Source organism: Crinia signifera, chromosome 9 (genome assembly GCF_055691185.1).
Source record: "Crinia signifera chromosome 9, ASM5569118v1, whole genome shotgun sequence".
NCBI lineage: Eukaryota > Metazoa > Chordata > Amphibia > Anura > Myobatrachidae > Crinia > Crinia signifera.
The window spans coordinates 106940535-106963572 of NC_139225.1; the positions used below are offsets into that span (position 1 = coordinate 106940535).

The following is a 23038-nucleotide window of genomic DNA, read 5'->3' on the forward strand; positions in this document are numbered from 1 at the left end:
AATTACCATGTCTTCCTAATGCTTGTAGACCTAGGGCGGGATGTTGTAACATCCGCAGCCTTGTTCGCCCCCCCCTACGCCGGCCACCTCATTATTGATAACGGCATATGCTCTAATATATCCGGTTATTAACGCAAGGGACAGCTCTTGCGATAAGAGCTGTCCCTTGCGATGCGGCGCCGGCACTGGACTTCCGGGTATGTGACGCGTGGGCCGCAGGGCATGCTGGGATTCCTCAAACAGCACTGCGGTAAGAAGCCCATAGGCTTCTGCAGGGAATTGCCAGCTTTAGCTGGCGATTCCCTCCACAGCGCTGCCACTGCGGAGGGGGGTTAGAGCATACAGAAATGCGGTAAAAACCCTGATAACGAGGGTTTTACCGCATTTCTGTCTTAGAGAATCGCCCCCTTAGTGACCTCATCCCGTATTGTGTAATATCTGTACAGAAAAAAAACAGTGAGAATGAAATCTAGCACCCAGAACATAAGCATAGTTCCTACTAGGTAGGTTTCTGTATGCTCTCAGTATAAAATCAGCCATCAAGGTTTACTGCCAGCATACAGACACACAGTATTAAGCTTATGGTCGAGTTTTAAAAACTTCCAGCAACTAACCAACAAGAAGTAGTAGTGGTAATAATTTTTCATTCATAGATGACAACAAAGTATTTGTAAAACTAGCCTTAATGTAAGTTCAATATATATAAAAATAGGAGCTTAATTGAACAGCTCTTCATAGTGCTTCCCAAACAACTGTACAAGCCGGATAATGACCTGTATTTACCCAGCGTATTTAAGACTGCACATTCAGTTATAAAGAGGAGACATTCATTATGTCACTTTTAAGCTGGGATTCGGGCAGTGCATTTGTGTTCCGGATTTACTGGGAGGCCCCATCCAGGGAAGAGAGAGGGTGTTCTCCCGTAGAATAGGCTATTGTTGTTGGGCTTTTTTTTTTCTCAATTATATCTGAATTTGATTAGCACCAGTAATTCCAAGTGTTCTTGTCTGTTGATAGTGATGGCAGAAATTCAGCCTGTAGCCAACATTCATGTATACTATATAACGAGAAAATTATGTTAATATTAGTTATTATTATTGTTTATTTAGATGGTGTCACAAGGGTCCACCGAACAATACCTAAATGAGAAATAAGAAAACAAGGGGAAAAAATGAATCGCAGTACAAGGCAATTCTAGACAAGTACATGGTAAATAAATATAGGTGCATCAGGGGACAGCACATTGAAGCAATTATTAGGGTGGCATATGTATATATATATATATATATATATATATATATATATATGCAGATGGGGTGGCGTCGGCACTCAAAATAATCACACAGCAGGCAGGAATACCAACATTTCAAGACTTTGGTATACCTGCCGGCTGTGTGATTATTTCGAGTGCCACCGCCAGGCCATTTGCATATACTCCTGGCTTCACAGCCAGCACAGAGGGCACCGGCTTTGCATCTACTCCCTAGGAGGGAGAACTCGCCTGCACTACTTTTGGGGAGTGCCATCTCAAGACTATGTATATTCAGGCACCCAGGGGCCTGAATGAGCATCTGGGACTCAGTTGTTTTTTATAAAAGCAGTTAACACAGAGAGATCAACTCATTGGCAGTCAGGAACCATTAGGTGTGCCAATGCCTCAGTATATTTATGTCCCATTTTGAACCCTCCTAATATAGGGAAGAGAGTACAATGTAAAAAGTAGACCCAGGATAGGATCTACATGTAAACCAAAAGTCGAGGGCCATAGAGGAGGTTGTTTTGGGATCACCGGGTAAGCTTAGCTTTAAAATATCATGACCAGCAGAGCAAACCATCCAGAATGGAGTGATCTTAGTTAGGGTCTTCAGGAAACTGAGGCAGATTTCATTGAGATAAATTTTAGGGGGAAACACTAGTGATATAACAGCACAAGATTTTTTTTAATACTATGATCGTGATCTAACATGAGCAACTAGGTATCAGTGGAGTGAGTGAACAAACCTGTCATGTTTTTACGTTTGAAAAATTGCAAATGTATATGGATGCAGGCCATCCTCTTATTGTATTGATTTTTTTTGTATCTGCACAAATGTTTGTCACCACGGACACTGTAACCATGTTACCCATTGTTGTTGCACAGGTTGCCAGGGAAACCGTGTACAGAGCCGCGACGTCACTTCTGGGCGACCGAGGCTGACGCCGGGAAGACGGAAGTTGGAAGATCAGCGGCATCTGCGCGGACCCGAGCTCCTATAAAAAATGGTGAGTGTACACTTGTATAACTGTTCTTGATAAAAGCGCCACGTGCGCTGAAACTTTCACATTTGAGTTGCCTCTGTGTTATTCATTTAATCCGGGACCGAGTGCCGCCATCGCCTCGTATCTACATATGACCACTGCAGCCTGCAGCGGGTCTCAAGGGAAGGCATCAGTCCAAAGTAACTCCATATCTAGAGTGCCGGGGACCAGCCACAACCATTATATATAATCTTATATATTTGGCTACATCTGTCACTCAAAGTGTGTGAGTGTGTGTATAACAGGAGGGACACATTGCTCTGTTTCTGGACTTCTCCCTTAATTAATGATTGCCAGCACCTGTGTTGAAGCACCTTTCTAATCAATTAATAACATGTGTGAAACAGGTGATGGCAATCTTACATTATGAGGGAAGTCCAGAAACAGAGCAATGTGTCCCTCCTGGAGAGGGTCATGTTGGGAGGTATGTGACTGACTCACATGACCAGGGGCGAATTTAGGGGTCAGGCCCACCCCTAGGCACAACATTTCTGTGCCGCCCCCCCCTATTTTAATGTAATCATATATGTATATACACTGTTATTTATATATTTCATTAAAATTTAACTGTAGCCTACCTTAATACCAGGAGGGAGGGAGGAACTTATTAGTACAGTGATTAGCACAGTGTCTCCGTCAGTCTCTCTCCGGCTCACACACTGTGACTGACTGAGCGCAGGGAGGATCTGCGCGCCGCTCAGCTCAGATGCTGGATACACAGCAGCCAATAGACTGTGTGTGTGTAGAGTAGCCAATGGGCGGGAGCCGGCAGCAGTGAGCCTGAGCCATTTTCGGACACGGAGGGGGACCGTCGGACCCAGTCACTAAGCGGTGATGTAATGTGCATGGCAGAGTGGGTGGGCAGCGGGGGGTGATGAGCGGCGCTGCCGCCGACATATGATAATTCATGTCTGCGGCGGCGGCGCTCGTCACTTGGCACAGCCCACCTGCTCTGCCATGCTGCTATTTAACAGAATGTCAGCCTGCCTGCCGCCCTTAATTGGTGCCGCCCTGAGGCCGGTGCCTCACGGGCCTAGGCACAAATCCGGCCCTGCACATGACAGAGAACCAGCCCAGTGAGCCCACAGTGCCAGACATCCTCTGCCTCCCCATGTTGCCCAGCAAAGACACTGCACCAGGTGAGCGCCCCCCGCCGCCCCACCCACGATTCGTGACCCCCCTCCCACGATTCGCGGCACCCCCCGTGACCCCCCCTCCCACGATTTGTGGCAAAACACACCCCCCTGCGACCCCCCCTCCTGCGATTCGCGGCAACCCCCCCCTATCCCCCTCCCCCCTCCCACGGTTCGCGGCAAACCCCCCCCCCCGCAATTCGCGGCAAACACCCCCCGCAATTCACGGCACCCCCGTGACCCCCCTCCCGCGATTCGCTGCAACCCCCCCCCCCTCCCCATGGTTATGGTCGACAATGAAAAAGGTTGACATGAGATTTTGAGATTTATTTTTCATTTTTTGAATGTTCTCATTTTCATTCTTATGTGTCGACATGGACACCAATGAAATGCCACACTTACTGTATGTCAACATTTATATGTGTTGATTTTTTCTTGTGGCGATTCGCGGCACCCCCCCGCGACCCCTCCCGCGATTCACGGCACCCCCCTGCGACCACCCCTCCCGTGATTCGCGGCACCACCCCACCCTGTGACCCCCCCTCCCGCGATTCGCCGCCAACCCCCCCTCCCACGATTCGCGGCAACCCCCGCGACCCACCCCTCCCGCGATTCGCGGCAACCCCCGCGACCCCCCTCCTGCGATTCGCAGCAACCCCCGTGCCCCCACGACCCCCCCTCCTGCAATTCGCTGCAACCCCCCGCGCCCCCCCTCCCGCGATTCGCGGCACCCATCCCCCAACCCCCGCGACCCCCCCCTCCCGCAATTCACGGCACCCCCGCGACCCCCCCGCAATTCGCAACTCTCCTTGCGCGATTCACGCCCCACTCCTGCGCTTTGCGGACCCCCGCCCCCTCCCGAGATTCACCGACACCTGCGCCCCCCCTCCCGCAATTCTGCCCCCTCCCTCGATTCACGGCATCCCCGTGCCCCTCCCACAATTCACGGCACCCCTGCTACCCTCTTTAGTCCCCCGTAAGCCCACACACCCCTATCACTACCCAGCTTCCTGCTCTCCTGAACCATAACTTCCACCACTGGGGAGTCGCTGACGCTGTGTTGCCCACATACCCCTATCATGCCTCATAGCCCAGCCTCCTGCTCTCATGCACCCTAACTCCCACCCAGTAGGAGGAGACACTGACTCAGGGCCACCGTCCTGTACTCCTGTACTGCCACGCTGGACCCTTACCCACTGGCAGAAGCTGTACTGTGTCTCCCACCCTCCTCTTTAGTCCCCCTTATGCCCACACACCCCTATCACTACCCAGCCTCCTGTTTTCCTGTGTTGTGACCTCTGCCAGTGGGGAGCCGCTGACTCAAAAACACCCTACTATACTATTGCACACACACACACACACACACAAATGTCACTGTACCATCCACACTATCAATGTACATCTTACTCTGTAACTGGTTTTTAATTAAACAAAACAATACACACCTCCTTCCAAATCATATGCTCTCTATTTAACACATTTCACCTATAACTCAAGTTGCAATACAGGCATCTTTCATACAATTCTAACCATATTTCTCACAATACAAACGTTCACAAATTAAGGGGGCGCAGCCCCTTACGACGGTGTGAATCACCTAGTGTATTTATATATATATATATATATAGATAGATAGGTATTCGGACCAGCACTCTCCTCAGAATGTGTAATGAAGCTGCGTGCCTTTGCTAGGGTAGATAGCGGTCTGGGTCTCCCCTCCAGAGCATGAAGAAAAAACAGCACGTCACTGCAGGAAATAAAATCTTTATTCCAGCCTCTGAGGCTGGAATAAAGATTTTATTTGCTGCAGTGACGTGCTGTTTCTTCTTCATGCTCTGGAGGGGAGACCCAGACCGCTATATATATATATATATATATATATATATATATATATATATATATATATATATTCGGGTATATATCAGAATGTACTCACCAGGACTTCTTCAGAATATATTCTAAAGAAGTCCTGGTGAGTGCATTCTGATATATACCCGCTGTTTATGTTTGGCTTTTCAAGCCATTGGATGGACACCCCAGGCACTGGATGAGTTAAAGGAGCGTGCCGACCCCTGTAACTGGAATATATATATATATATATATATATATATATATATATATATATATATATATTGACCACACAATTGTCTGCCATGCTGCCTGATTAAATTCATTTTAAGCTGCAAGACTGGTGAGTGACTCCTGCTGAAAATTTGTATACTTATACTGGACCAGCTTCTGGCCCTTTATGGAATGTCACCCCAGCAACAATTCCATTTGAACATGAGAGTGCCAGCCAACTGGTGTGTGTATATATATATATATATATATATATATATATATATATATATATATATATATATATATATATATATATATATATATATATATATATATATATGAAAAAAGATAATGGCGACCAATTATTGTGAATTTAAAAGATATGAAAAAATATATAAATATATAAAAAGTATTTATTGGGATGACAATATAAGGGTAGGACAGTAAAAGATAAGACAACTATGCATACATGAGCATATCAATTTATATAAAAGGACAATGCTGTGGGTATTATATAGAAAAAATAGGACGATAAAAAAAATGGAAAATTAGGATAAAACGACACTTGAATCTAAAAAATGGAGGAACTAGAGATAAAAAGGTTCAAATATAAAAAGATATATGTATATATAAAAGTTAAGATATAAGAATCCTTAACTTATGAGGTAGTAGGAGGTAGGTGTCCCAACGCGTTTCGTCGATGTGACTTCTTCAAGGACTGGAGAACAAATGAAGTCTGGCATATATTTATACCTATATGTCAGCCAGGGGGATGTGACATCACTTCCTGCTAATTGGATATATCAAAAACGGCTGTACAGGCATATGCACAAATGGGGGACTAAATAAACATATGTAAAGTGAACTGGGATTTGGGTGAGCATAAACGCTATATTGAAAACTTATTTAGACAACTAGGAACAATAATAATAGATAAAGTCCGTTTATTGTGGCACTTCCGCCACGCTTCCGGCATCCTCATAGCGCTAGTGCGCATGCGCGGCTTTCAGACGTGCTGGATCTGCGGTGACCTTCTTTGTCCAGTATGCATGTGCCGCCTTGTTGCAGGGCTCGATGTATGATCTTTACAGCTCTTGCGGATGTGTCTGTTATAACGAATGCCGGCGGCCATTTTGTGGAGGATTTTTTTTTTTCCTCCACAAAATGGCCGCCGGCATTCGTTATAACAGACACATCCGCAAGAGCTGTAAAGATCATACATCGAGCCCTGCAACAAGGCGGCACATGCATACTGGACAAAGAAGGTTCCAGCACGTCTGAAAGCCGCGCATGCGCACTAGCGCTATGAGGATGCCGGAAGCGTGGCGGAAGTGCCACAATAAACGGACTTTATCTATTATTATTGTTCCTAGTTGTCTAAATAAGTTTTCAATATAGCGTTTATGCTCACCCAAATCCCAGTTCACTTTACATATGTTTATTTAGTCCCCCATTTGTGCATATGCCTGTACAGCCGTTTTTGATATATCCAATTAGCAGGAAGTGATGTCACATCCCCCTGGCTGACATATAGGTATAAATATATGCCAGACTTCATTTGTTCTCCAGCCCTTGAAGAAGTCACATCGACGAAACGCGTTGGGACACCTACCTCCTACTACCTCATAAGTTAAGGATTCTTATATCTTAACTTTTATATATACATATATCTTTTTATATTTGAACCTTTTTATCTCTAGTTCCTCCATTTTTTAGATTCAAGTGTCGTTTTATCCTAATTTTCCATTTTTTTTATCGTCCTATTTTTTCTATATAATACCCACAGCATTGTCCTTTTATATAAATTGATATGCTCATGTATGCATAGTTGTCTTATCTTTTACTGTCCTACCCTTATATTGTCATCCCAATAAATACTTTTTATATATTTATATATTTTTTCATATCTTTTAAATTCACAATAATTGGTCGCCATTATCTTTTCTCATTTCTTTCCATAACCTTATAAGTAACATACCATTACTTTTATTGAAAGATAGGCTGACACCTTCATAATATAAGGGAATATTATTGTGAGTCTTCTATTTATCTAGCACAAGTGGCGCCTCTTTTCCAAAACAAACAATATATATATATATATATATATATATATATATATATATATATATATATATATATATATATATATATATATATATACATATACACAACAAAGAATGAGAAGGGGCGCCCAATAGCATAGTATTGTCAAAACACATAAAAGTTTATTTAATAAAAAGTGACCATGATCACTAGTACATTGCTCGTACCAAAAAAGTCCTCAGTGGTGGACTTAAAACCACATGGTGTATTATAATTAGCCACACAGGCAAATGTCAGGAACGCTTGCTGCATACACAGCTGATCACTCATGGACATCACGTTGAGGGATCCCTGGCTTGCGGCGCTTGTAGTTTGTATTACCGGCAGGCTACTCGGCAGCTGCTTGCGTATCCTGCTTGGAAAGAGCGTCAGTCAGGACACGTCCCTACGCGTTTCGTCAAGGACTTCGTCCCCACTGTTTGGCGTTCTGCATGCCCCTTGCAGCCCAGACGCATGAGCAGTCATTCTATAATTGATTGGCTTGTAAAATCGCACAACAGCTTGTTCTCAAGTATGGATAAACAGATGGAGCCCCTCTCAAGTCGTCGGAAGGGGGCGCACGAGACGCTTGCATGCCCTGTTCCGATGGAGCTCCCTGCCGGCCCCCATCGATCTTTGAACTTTTCCAAAGTTTTGGTGTCTTTCATGGTTTTGAATTATTATATATATTTTTCCCAACAGACTTTTACACCAAGGACTTTAGGAAGGATTGAATGTCTGCCTGTTTATAAAGTATATATTTGCTTGCTTTCACAATGCATGTGCTCCAAAACTCAGTGTAAGCTTGTATGGATATTGCAGAGATGTGCGCACTACAATCAGTCACTAGTAACAAAGTCGAGCAAGGGAATGTTACAAGGTTACGGGGAGGGGGCCTCTCGTACGCACCACTGCGCACAAGGCTACGGAGGAGGGGGGCCGCACTGTGCTGCATAATATAGCCGCATGTCGCTGAATAAGATAAGTGCGACAGCCGGCAGCGACTATGTTATGCAACACAGCGCGGGGCCCCCCTCCCCCGTAGCCTTGTGCGCAGTGGTGCTGAAGACCTATAAGAACTGTTCTGGTGTATGTTCTGGTCTTCTCCCAGAGCCCCCCAATGTAATCAGGAGCAGAACCTTGAGTCTCTTCATCACAGCCGTGCAGTGGCGGAACATCGGAGGCAATGGAGCCACTGCCCCCTTTAAGCCTGGCGCCCGGCGGCAGATGACTCCATTGCCTCCGGGAGTTCCGCCACTGTGTGACATTATGTGTAGCAATTGTCTGTCACAGTGTTTGAGCTGTCACTGCCGGGGATAGCTGGCATCTCCTGCAACCCATTAATAATAACGGAGTTAAGCCGTGTACACATGGTGCAATTTGACAGTTTTGTCTATAAAGTCAAAATCGTCTAGCTAGTTAGCCAAAATCACACAGTGTTTCCCCTGCGACCGATAGTGATGAACAGCCCGCGGCAACGCTATCATACAACAAAATAGATTGTGCAGGCAAGGTGATTTTGACTATGTTGACAGTAATGTATTTGGCCATAGACCAAATCAAACATAGTAAAAATCACTTCTGCACATGTAGTCAGAATTCAAAGTGCATGTAGCCAAAATCGGCTCCATGCATAAGGGGAAATTGTATAGCCAAAATCGCCCATAGCCTCTATGCACTGTGTGTACACCCATTTAGGTTGTGAGTCCACACCCTTCCAGCAATCCAAACGTTCTCCCAGTGAGACTTCACCCATTTTTTCCAGACATGTTCAACATATTCACTGCAGAATGTCAAAAGTATGTTTTTGGGTTAGGTTAGGCTTAGTTATGAAGAAAAAAAATGTATGTTGACATTCTGATGTTAACATGTTAACAGTCTAGATCAGTGGAAGCCAACTCCAGTCCTCGAGAGCTACCAACAGATCACATTTTCCAGACAACCTAGCTGCTGCACAGGTGCGCTCATTACTCACTAACACATTTTCAAAGATCCTCAGGTGGAGCTAATTACTTCACTTATGCTTCTGTGAGGAGACATGGAAAACATTAGCTGTTGGTAGGGGATTGGTACTAAATTCCGGCGGTCGGAATCCCGGCATTCAAAATCCTGACGCCAGAATCCCGACCGCCGAAATCCCCCCCCCCTCCTTGAGGGCGTTACCGGTGCCTCGCTGCGTTCGGCACACTAATTTAATCTCCCTATATGGGTGTCGTGGAGGGAGAAAGTGTCGGGATTTTGGCGGTCGGGATTCCCGCGTCAGGATATTGAACGCCGGATTTCTAACTGCATCCCGTTGTTAGCTCTCGAGGACTGGAGTTGGCTAGATTTTAATCTAATGTCCTTATCGATATTCAGTACCTGTTGAAATTCAGATGTTGACTCTTCATCTGAATTTTGGGCTTGAACATTGGCGTGCGCAGCACATTTTATTAAGGGGTGCACCACCTATTGAGCATGTCTAAAGGTGCCCATACACTAGTAAGATTTATCTGTACTTATGTAGTATCTGGGCGTCCGATTTAGAAATCGCATCGCATCGCATTGCATCGCATGGCATGCGACCAAATCGTATGCGATGCGATGGTCAAGATTTTTCCATAGGATTCAATGTTAACATAGAATTCAATGGGAAAAAGGGGTCCTTTTCCTTTCCCCACTATCCAAGTGGGCATGGAGTTGGATATAAACCTGTGGCGAGCGTAGCGAGCCACCGAGCCCGAAGTGTGGCGAGCGGATATAGAATACTTTTTAAGAAATATGCGTCCCCTCGCGGGGCTCGCTTCGCTCGCCACGCTTCGGGCTCGGTGGCACGCTGCGCTCGCCACACTATATAAAATCAACTCTATGCCCACTTGGATAGTGGGGAAATGAACAGGACCTTCTTAACATTGAATCCTATGCAAAATCGCATCGAATCGCATCGCATCTGATTGTATGCCTTAAGGTAAGGCATACAATCACAAAATCGGACGCCCAGATACTACATAAGTACCGATTTATCTTCAGATCTGGCTGGTTGGAACAAAAACATGGTTATGGATGAGTGACAGTTTGTCAGTTTTCCAGCATTTCCAAGCAAATGGTCAACTGTCATTTGCTCTCATCCATAACCATGTTTTTGTTCCAACCAGACAGATCTGCAGATAAATCTGCGTGTGTATGGCCACCTTAACACCATCATTGGGTGTGTCTAGAACCAATCAGGCGTGTCTACCACCATCATTTGGCAGTCATTACAATATAAAACGTCTCTCAGCCACACCATAATCTCCTGCCTATTTCAGTTTCAATCTTCTAATTACTCTGTGTAATAGTACATGCAGATAAAGTTTTAAAAAAGTATGGAAGATGCCAATATGTAGTGATATGACAATGGTCTAGTACAAGTAATAATGTAAAACATACATAATTGATTGATGGGTGCTTCTTTTAATAGAATACAGTTCTAAAAAGCAAAGGTATTGGTGGTTGCTAGCGGCAGGGAGGTGTTCATAAGGGTGGGCACAGCATTAGTGGGTGCATGTGCACCCATAACTCTCAATGTGTGCACTCCTATGGGTATGGATCATTAGGTCTCCAGCAGTTAGGTCGACATGCAGAAAGGTCGACATGGGTCTATGTCGACATTGCTTTTCTGTATTACTGGGTTTAGAAAACATACAGTACACTGAAGTATAAAGTGACTAGCAATGAGAGGGTACATTTGAAGCACTACTACATTTTGTAGACAGAATTGAAAGTGGACCAATTAAAGATAAGAAAGGAAGAGAATAATTCTTTGGGTACATTGTGCACAGCAGTGAATATGTAATGTTGGTGCTGAATTAATGACTGAGCTGTAGTATGCAAAGTTCCAAAAATTCAGCAACTTTGCCTTTGTTTTTACTGACAGAGCCTGAAACCTCTGCGTCAACTTCTCTCAACTACCAGAAATATTTATCTTAAGCTTTTTGTATTTTCCCACACATTGTGCCTCAGGCAAGTAATTATGACAATAAGGTACATCCTTCCCCTTCCCTCCCTTGATAAATTACTGCTGCTGCCATTTTAAGCCGCGGATGTTTTTTGCATGTTTTCTAATCCATTTTTAGCTGATGCCTGCATGCCTCTGTAAGCCTCACCCAGACAGACCTTTAGCTATTCAGTGAAGCACAATTTGCAGATACGCACAGTACTGCAGTGCATACATGGTTATACTCTCTACACTGATTATTGAGTGATTTTAGCATGCAGCCTAAAATGATTCTTATTACCTATATTACAAGTTTATAAACGAGAGTAGTAATAATTAGACACTTGAGTTACTAAACGGAATTTAATTATGTTTTCCAACTCTTAAAATTATGAAATATAAGAACACTAAAGCCCTGTACACCTACATCGATTTGCTTTTGATTCGATGTTAGATTCAATTTATTTTCTATTCGATCTGGCATTAGATGTTTTCATTCGATTTGGCATTAGATCTGTACTTTTGCATTCGATATCTAATTCGATATACATTCATGGTACATTGTACACATTCAATTTACTAGATCGAATTAGATATTTCGTTGGCTGCACAGTAGATTTTTCTGTTCGATTTTGTGAAAACGGGAGCGCGCATCGAATCGAATGTAGATCTAAAGTGACAAAAAAAACGTTCAATTTCGTTTAGTATTCGATTCGATTTGGCTTCTATAAGCAAAATCGAATCGTAAATCGGGAAAAATGGATGCATGTGTACAGGGCTAGAGAAATGTTACAGATGCAATCATCAAACTTTTTCACTTCTAAATGGCAACTGGGTGGCGCTGTGACCAAGCATTTCATACTGAGGATTTTAGATTAATACAGAAATGCTGACAATAGAGTTATGTTTGAACTATAACTGTTGTCCAAATGTTTTACTAAACATTTCTAAAACAAATTAAAGCCAGGATGCGATAAATGGAACAACCAAATGCATTGCATGCCCTTCCTCCACATTTGACAAGAATAGACTATTTGTCTGTCACTCTGAAACAGTCCTATATATCATATGTGCCGATTCTGTGGGTGCTCAAGGGCCCGAGCATTGCGAAATTGATGAGCACCCACGGGCCCGAGTCCCACTGCTGGGCCGCCATATTAACTTACTAATTTGCGGCTGAAGCACCCACATTGCCAGACCCGCCACCTGGGAAACAGTATGCCGGGAAGAGTGTATTCTGTCCATGAAGTACCTGCACTGTGGTGGCATTTATGTATGTGGAACTCTGTTGCCGTAATTTGAATATTGGAGACAACTGTATGTAATATAAATTGGAATTATTATGTGGCCACACCCCATCCCCATGAAGCCACTCCTCTATATGTTTGGCTTGAGCATCCACCAGCAAAAACATAAATCGGCACATATGCTATATATGGTCCTATATTTAATGTTTACACTAGAAACGAGGCATTTAAGAGGAGACATGCTTAACATGTACAAATATATCAGGGGCAATGTAATGAACTATCTTTGCTTTGAGTGCAGAGACTAGTACACATGGGCATGTGCTTAGACTGGAGGAAATTATATTCCGTAACATTAGGAGGAAAGGCTTCTTTACGGGTAGGGCAGTAAAGGTATGGAACTACCTTCCGGAGGAGGTAGTATGGGCAGACACATTAAAAATAAGGCTGGACAAACATTTACTGGAAAAAAAACACCCAGGGGTACAGACCATCATCGGTAATAGCTAGATTATATCATAGATGTGCTGGCTCGGATTTCCCATATCCGAGCACGGAACCGAGCGGTGCTCGGAGCTTCCTGCTTCCCATAGCAAGGACGACTGTGTTCTTCTGCTGTGTACTGTCTGTCCTCCTTTGTGCTGGGGCCTGCCTCTGCTGTATAGTCCACTGGTGCGGCTAGTGCCTGCACTGCCTAGTGGCTGCCAGTACCTACTTACCTACCTACCTACTGTGTATTATTCTGGTCCGCTGTTGCCACTGCCAGTGCCTACCTATTACCTACTGCTGTAATAAATTCCAGTCTACTGGTGCCCTGCCAGTGTCTACCAGTACCACTACCTATCTATATATTTAATTCTAGTCTGCTAGGGCCCTGCCTACCAGTAAAGTTCGACTGCATTATATAATTCCAGTCTGCTGTTGCCACTGCATACCTACTGCTGTATATAATTCCAGTCTGCTGTTGCCACTGCCTACGTACTGCTGTATATAATTCCAGTCTGCTGTTGGCACTGCATACCTACTGCTGTATATATTTCCAGTCGGTACTTGTGTAGTTTCATGGCGCCGTGCTACTTCCGGGTTCTACACTCGCCACAAAATATGTTAAAAAAAGTAACTTAACTCCATGCCAACGTGGATAGTTCATACCCCCACTATCCATGTTGGCATGGAGTTGATTTTAAATAGCGTGGCAAGCGTAGCGAGCCACCGAGCCCGCAGCGTGGGCGAGCGAAGCGAGCCTCGCAAGGGGACTCAGACGCAGTACCTTCCAGTCTGCTGTTGCTCTGTCTACCAGTACCTATCGCAGTATATAACTCCACTCTACTAGTGTCCTGCCAACCAGTACCTACGCAGTATATAATTCCAGTCTGCTGGTGCCCTGCCTACCAGTACCTATCACAGTATATAATTCCTGTCTGCTGTTGCCACTGCCTTGCAGTAACTATCGCAGTATATAATTCCACTCTGCTGTTGCCACTGCCTACCAGTACCTATCGCAGTATATATTTTGTCTGCTGAACATTTTTCTGATCAGCAGTGCTTAGTACTATATAGCATTGGCATTATCTTTCTTTCTGTGTAGAACTAAAAGTCTCTGCATGATAGCACCTGACCTCTCATTATGTTTGCAATTATGGTGTGCAATCCAAGTTCCCTCTACCCCAGGAAAAATATTATTAATCAATACATTTTGGAAATAAGTAATGATCCATAAAGCTGCTTGATCTAAATCATATATTACAGCGCCCCCGCCCCCCCCCCCCCAAAAAAAAAAAAAATAAGTATACAGTATTTCAGAACACTCAAGAAGAGTAGTATAGTGCAGCCGATGCCACCTAGAATGGTGTACATTCCAAACTTGTCCCAGCGAGAAACCCCGAGATTAGTGTAGATGAGGCTCTGAATGATAAGCACCTCCAGGTGGTAGAAAACATGAGTGGGTGTGGGGTGGGGTGGGGTCCCTCCATGCTCTGTACTGTGCTGTTTCTGCAATAAATGATTAGTCTGCATTTTTTTAAAAATATGGTTTTGCTGTTCTTTGCTGTTAGAACAAAATTATATACTGTGTGTGTGTGTGTGTGTGTATATGTATATATATATATATATATATATATATATATATATATAGAGAGAGAGAGAATACCCTTTCAATGCGCTACAGAAAATGTGGGGGCAGCAACTAAGTGGGTCCCCCCTGTTAGTGGGTGAAAAATGGAGAAATAGCAAACGATGGACAAAGTGCGCCCTCCTAAAGTGTATCCACCACCAATGAAACAAATGGTGACAATGTGGTCACGGTACAACAAATTTAATATAAAACAGATAAAATATGACAATAAAATTCTTTCATCTGTATGGAGTCATGGATTTCTATAACGGTCAGTATACACAAAAACCCAACGCGTTTCGTCGTAAAAACGACTTCCTCAGGGGTATAAGCAAACCACAATAGCTTCTGCTCGCAGCTGATTCAGGGACCAGACTTATACCCCACTAAGGATTAATCCTGAATTACTTCAGAACGTTATTCCATCTACTATTCCACGCTTGGTATAGGAAATTGGTTTGCTCACACCACATTAAGGAGTAATCCTGAATTTCTTCAGAATGCTATTTTCATCCATTGCCCCACGCTGGGTATAGGAAATTGATGCTGACAAGCATTATGATTGAGATCTGTTAAGGATCCACTCCTGCATGTTCTTTCAATGGAAAGCTGTATTACACTGTGACTGAAAAATATTAAGTTACAAGTTGACGGTTACCCCTGAGGAAGTCGTTTTTACGACGAAACGCGTTGGGTTTTTGTGTATACTGACCGTTATAGAAATCCATGACTCCATACAGATGAAAGAATTTTATTGTCATATTTTATCTGTTTTATATTAAATTTGTTGTACCGTGACCACATTGTCACCATTTGTTTCATTGGTGGTGGATACACTTTAGGAGGGCGCACTTTGTCCATCGTTTGATATATATATATATATATATATATATATATATATATATACTAGGTGATTCATCGCGCCCTACGGGCGCTCTTCACATGTCGTAAGGGGCTGCGCCCCCTTAATTTGTGAACGTTCGCGGGAGGGGGGGTTGTGGGGGCGGGGGTTGCGGCGAATCGTGGGGGGGGTAACGGGGGTGTGCCGCGAATCGCGGGAGGGGGGTCGCGGGGGTGTGTGTGTGTGTGTGTGCCGCGAATCGCGGGAGTGGGGGTTGCGGGTTGCGGGGGGTGGGGGTGTGACGCGAATCGCCACAAGAAAAAATCAACACAGAAAGGTCAACACATGTAAATGTTGACATAAGTGTGGCACTTCATTGGTGTCCATGTCGACACATGAGAATGAATATGAACATTCAAAAAAATGAAAAATAAATCTTCAAAAACTCATGTCAACCTTTTTCATTGTCGACCATAGCCATGTCAGTGTTTTGCATGTGCCATTTAATCCTGGGGCTGCCGCGAATCGCGGGGGGGTGCCGCGAATCGCGGGAGGGGGGGTTGCGGGGTTTGGGGGGGGGGGTGTGACGCGAGGCATCAACACAGAGAGGCATACATCCCAACATGATCCTCTCCAGGAGGGACACATTGCTCTGTTTCTGCACTTCTCCCTTAATTAATGATTGCCATTACCTGTGGTGAAACACCTTTCTAATCAATTAACCTGTGTGAAACAGGTGATGGCAATCCTACATTATGAGGGAAGTCCAGAAACAGAGCAATGTGTCCCTCCTGGAGAGGGTCATGTTGGGAGGTATGGAAAAGTCAACACATGTAAATGTTGACATAAGTGTGGCACTTCACTGGTGTCCATGTCGACACATGACAATGAATATGAAAACATTCAAAAAATGAAAAATAAATCTTCAAAAACTCATGTCAACCTTTTTCATTGTCGACCATAGCCATGTCAGTGTTTTGCATGTGCCATTTAGTCCTGGGGCTGCCGCGAATCGTGGGGGGGGTGCCACGAATCACACAAGGGGGGTCGCGGGGGGGTCACGGGGGTGGTTCTTTTTGCCACGAATCGCGGGAGGGGGGGTCGCGGGGAGGGGGGGGTTGTTTTTGCTGCGAATCGCGGGAGGGGGGGCGGGGGGTTCTTTTTGCCGCAAATTGCGGTAGGGGGGTCGCGGGGGGGGGTTTGCCGCAAAATCGCGGGAGGGGGGGTCGTGGGGGTGTTTTTGCCGCGAATCGCGGGAGGGGGGGGGGTCTGCCGCGAATCGTGGGAGCGGGGGTCGCGGGGGCACTCACCTGGTGGCTGTAGAGTAGCAGTGCTGGGCAACATGGGGAGGCAGAGGGTGTCTGGCACTGTCTGTGGGCTCACTGGGCTGGTTCTCTGTCATGTGAGTCAGTCATGTGAGTCAGAGGCTCCACCCAGCGTTATACACACACTCACACACTTTGAGTGACAGATGTAGCCAAATATATAAGATATATATATATATATATATATATATATATATATATATATATATATTGTATCCAAAGCGACAGGCACAATCCAATCAGCAAGGCAACTACCGTAGTGCAGTGGGTCAATAATCATACATATATATATAAAAAAAAGGTTGCAGGGCGACAACCCCATGCAGGGAAGAGGAACTGCATGGGTTTTCAAAGATGGCAGGTGCTAGAATGAGCACTACATAAAATGAGAACAAGCACAGAAAAAGGGCCACATGTAAGAAAAAGGGGTCAAATGAAATTGCCTGCAATTTGTGATATAGTTATTTGATTTAAAGCAGCACTTACTTTAAGGAAAAAAACAGACAACTTTACAGTGAGTATATAGCTGGAATTGCACTGGCTCTCACAAACAATGGGCTATTACATTTGAACCAAGGACTAAAGGTGCCCATACATGTTACAATTATTACATCCAATATTGTATACAATATCGCATCTCATCGAATCTCGGTTTTGCGATGAGATCTAGTAAAAAAAGTATGTGCTGCACATACTTTTTGTACTAGATCTCATCTCATCGCAAAACCGAGATTCGATGAGATGCGATATTGTATACAATATTGGATACAATAATTGTAACGTATATGGGCACCTTTAGAAGGAGGAGCAGACTAGGCAGACACTGCTCACAAGACATTACAATTTAAGGGCCAGATGTATCAAGCTTCAAAAAGTGATAGAGTAGAGAGTGATAAACAACCAGCCAACCAGCTCGTATCTGTAATTTTTGTAACCCAGTCAATGACATGGCAGTAAGGAGCTGATTGGCTGACTGTTTATCACTCTATATTTGATCACACTTTGAAGCTTGATACATCTGACCCTAAATGAGGTGGCACTTTTGGAACAGTGAGATGTAGTGGGCAGTGGACTATAACTGGTATGACATGCAATGGTAGTAGTACCAATTGGGGAAGCACAGTCTATTAAGAGAGCATTTAAAACATTGAAAGTTGGGAGAGAGACTAGTAGGCGGTGCATGGAGTTCTGCAATTGGGTAGCAGCACTGGAGAAATCTTGTGGATGGAAAGGAGTGTCGTTTCCAGGGAAGAGGTGATGTGTATTTAAGAGGCAGGTCATACAACACAAGAAGGAGTGTAGATTGTGATGAGGTCCGATAACTATGAGTAGACGAGGGCTTTAAAGTTCTAGATGAGAAGCTTGAATTCAATTGAATTGTGGAAAGTATAGGGATGGAATGAAGTTGATGTTAAATGTTAACATAAGTTGACCAGTTTTGCCACTGCATTTAGAATGGATTGTTTATGGGAAAGATTGGTTATCAAATAGCCAGATTATAGGAGATTGCAGTAGTGACCCCAGGATATATTGAGATGATGGATAAAGGCCTTTTTAACATTCTGAGTAAGGGGTGTATTCTAGCAATGGAGACAAAAAAGTGGAGAAATCAACAGTATGTTTGATGTGAATCTGAAGACAGAGCAAAGACAACAGGTTTGGTGAGCAGGAGAGAGATTGATGTTGTCAGCTATGAGGAAAACTGTGGTGTTTTTTTTTTTAAGGGAGCGCTCCCCATAAAAAACTTGCCCAGTGGGGAGCACTCCCCCAAAAAAACCCACCACTGAAGGTGTTAATAGCTGTTTCTGTTGTAGTGTGGAAGACAGAGAGGTAGATATATGAAGCAGTCATAAGGGAGGAGAAGTGAGGCAGAAGAGAAGTGGCCCATGGCAACCAATCAGTTGATCTTGTTGAATTTTATATTATGCAAATTACAGATGTTACTTCAGTGCTGATAGGTTGCAGGGGTTAAAGTGGAGTGGATCGGAGTTCCACCACCTGTAATGGTAGAGGGAACTCAGTTCAACCCCCACCACAGCCCTGTACAGTAATTACAACAAAAAAAACCTGTCCCAGAGGCTTATTTTTTCTGGCAAAACGTATGTGATGTCTCCATTGCTGAAGGTAACAAGAGGAGTGGAAGCTGCTGGACAGAGATAAATAAGTGTATAAAGGGCATTTACTGTGGACATTTTGTGCAAGGGGCACTACTGCTGTGGGCATTATGTGTATAAGCAATACTGCTGTGGGCATAATTTGTAAGCAACACTACTGTGTAGCATACATGTATAAGGAATACTGCTGTGTAGTGTAAATTGAATAAGTGGCACTACTTTATGGTGTAATATGAATCATGGTCACTACATGTGGTGTAATGTGACTGTGCTACTGTGTGGCATAATTTGAATTGGGGGTCCTATTGTGAGGCCACTGTCACTTTACAGAGTATAGAAAGTTGGGAACACATTTTGTAGTATGCAAGGGGTGCTGATAACTCTGGTCCTGGCATGGGTTCCTCCTATTGGGTGGAGTGGGAGGGGGGTGGGGCGGTGGCAGGGGAAATTAGTTCCACCACCTCTCCAGGACCACTGTAAGCCCTGATAGATAAGCACTTCTCCTCCCTTATCTACCCCACTATCCCTAACACAGGGAGTTAAGAAAAGAGTGAATGTGGGTTTAATACAAGTTGATCTAGTAGTTTGAAAGTAAAGGGGAGAAGGAAATTGGGTTGTATCTGCATAGAAAGGTCGGATTGAGAAATAGATTCTAAAACATATTCAATCAAGCATACGGTGTACTGCACGAAGAAAACCTCTAGGTTTCATACCCTGAACTATTGAATTATTTAGCATTTTACCCGCATGGCAAACTCCAAGGTAATGCACAGTAACCTGCATATTCTGCATAAAAAGTGGATACAGGACATAATTGAATAGGCTTAAAATCACAATTATCCATGGGGTGAATATGTCCCAAGGGCCATCAGATGTATTTACGTAAACATTTATTTTTCATATTAATACTATTTGTAGAATATATAAATTAGTTAGTAAACAAGATACTGTGTTGCATGGGTCCAAATGTTCCTACAAAGTTATCGTCCATTGAACTGTAAATAGCAGGTGCATCCATGTATATGTATAGCAATAAGACCAAGGGGGTTATTCTGATTCACTCGGAAAGGCACAATAACTCTCTAATGGACAAAACCATATGCACTGCAGGTGGGGCTGATGTAACATGTGCAGAGAGAGTTAGATTTGGGTGGGGTTTGTACTTCAAACTAATATCTATATTGCAGTGGAAAAATAAAGCAGCAAGTATTTACCCGGCACAGAAACAATAAAAACACCTAAATGTAACTCTCTCTGCACATGTTACATCAGCCCCACCTGCAGTGCACATGGTTTTGTCCATTAGAGAGTGATTGGGCCTTTCCGAATGAATCAGAATAACTCTTAACTATGCAACTCAAAGATCTTCAAGGTTTTGTCTGTGGATTACCCTGCACATTCATGCACAGGGTGATCCACACTAAGGGTCTGATTCTGGTTCACTTGCAAAAGCAAATTCTCTCTCTAATGGACTAAACTATGTGCACTGCAGGTGGGGCAAATGTAACATGTGCAGAGAGAGTTAGAATTGGGTGGGGTTTGTACTTCAAACTGATATCTATATTGCAGTGTAAAAATAAAGCAGCCAGTATTTACTCTGCAAAGAAACAAAATAACTCACCCAAATATAACTCTCTTTGCACATGTTGCATCAGCCCCACCTGCAGTGCACATGGTTTTGTCCATTAGAGAGAGAATTTGCTTTTGCGAGTGAACCAGAATCAGGCCCTAAATGGATTGCTCCGGTGTGGCAATTAGCTAAGCGGTAAACACTGCGGCTAATTAAATGCACCCATGTACTCAATCACAATTACATTAAAACATTAAAGTACAGGAATTGAAAGTAGGTAGCATATAAAGTCTACATATAATACTATTACCACCTCCAGTATTACTACTACTGCCGCTACTACTAATACTACTATTACCGTCACTACTAATGAAATGGACTTGCAATACTGCGAAAGGCCACATGTAGTGTTTTTAAAGGTCCAGACAGACAAACAGACAAATTAGCTGATAATGAAATGTGTTGCCCATCTGTGTATTTTAGCGTTAGTAAATACCCTTACATATACTGAGATTTAATGAATATGTGGTTTGCTATTGTGGGGCAGTTGTTATATGTGTCCGTGTATGTCGCACTTGTCTTTGCTGAAGTGCCAATTTGTTTTAACAACATATAAATGGACTATGATTTAAAGTCAATATTATTCTTAGTACAACCTAGTCAAAAAGAAGAACTATTCTCAGTTACTTCCAACATTTAGATTTGTCATTGCTTTTAACACCTTGTGAAAGACCCACAGCGGAGTTGTTTATGTGTGAAATTATAGTGCCCCTTTGTCGTGTGAAAAGAGAACTGTTTTCACCCCTTATTATGAAGAACAACACTTGTCATTGTGTAGTCACAGGTTTTATTGTCCACAAACACATTGCTGTCTATCTTTACTGCCTGTGATTTCCTTTTCCACTGGAAACCACAATGACTGATCTCATGACAAACTTGCTACTGGTTTTAGTAGACGTTGCTATAGAGTTATTGCAAATATTCCTTCTTCAGTCGGTATGTCAATGACGTACTAATATGGGTCTAATTTTGGGAAAAATAAAATGTACATTCAAACAGCTATTTTTAGTTTTTGCATGGCAATATTTATTAAGTGCATTACAGCGATAATATACTTATAGAAATATTAAAAATAATTCCGCAGACATTAGCTCAAAGGGAAATACTTGAATGGCAAAAAATTATAAATAAAATATATTCTGTAGTCTTAAAAAGGTTTTTAAACAAAGCGTTAACAAACGAACTTCAAAATTACTTATAATAATATGTAACTATTTAATAAAGGAATGATGCATTTCAAAATTAGTTATTTGAATATATAATTACAGACCCAAAATTTTTAAACCATCCTACAATCAAAATTGGCTGGTCCACGACCCCCATCGAGGTAGAATAGAACTTATGGGGAGCGCAGCGAACCACTGAGCTTGCAGCATGGCGAGCACAGCGCAAAAGGCTTCTTTGCGCTCATCTCACTGTCAGAGTACCGGTGGTCCGGATTGCGATGTCGGTATATCGGAATCCCAACTGTTGGGCCGTCATACCACCCCCACCTAAGAAGCTTTTGGGCTACCTGTTTAAATGAATATATTCACTATATATATATATATATATATATATATATATATTATAACTTGGATGGAGGTCCGGCACTCCACTTGTTCAATCTCAAAATCTCAATAGCCTTGGTGCCTTAAGTTATCGAAACGTCAGCGCCTAAACTGTAGTGTGGCTTGCAGTTTAAGAATTAACATTAAGAAGCCCTGTGAGTGCCACCCAAGTACCTTGGTACGCTGGAGTTTCTATATATAAGATATAAGAAACTGTTTATATATATAAGTGATTCACTGTTTTTATGCGATATTTGTGTTATAGCGATATAACACGTTTACTCCTGTGAGTGTTTTTAATCCATCAAGTAAAGGATTGTTACTTTTAAAATCGATATACTACACTATGGTGCGCCTCCTTTTTTTCTATTTCTCTATATATATATATATATATATATATATATATAAATTAAATGAAAACAGGCGCTCCATAGTGCATGTATCCGTTAAAAAGAATTTATTTTGGCACAATAAAATCAACAGTGGATGAGATCACGTACCACAGCGGGCGTTTAAGAACCGCACTTGATTGGCATAGAGAAGGTTTTAGACAATATATACAATATATACAATACAATATATACAATATATACATACAAATGTGCTGAATTTCAGCTCGGAGCAATACATCAGTAAACAACCTTACTTTATATTTATCGATAACAATATCATCATCTTCAATATTACAT

The 23038-nt window shown here is 43.1% G+C and overlaps 1 long non-coding RNA gene across 1 annotated transcript in view; it reads left to right on the plus strand.

Moving 5' to 3' along the window:
• Positions 1-23038, plus strand: part of LOC146036671 (uncharacterized) — a 109232-nt gene that overhangs the window by 48364 nt on the left and 37830 nt on the right. The window contains exon 2 of the long non-coding RNA XR_014460919.1: positions 2141-2262. This is a non-coding gene — a long non-coding RNA (uncharacterized LOC146036671). The remainder of the gene's footprint in view (positions 1-2140; positions 2263-23038) is intronic.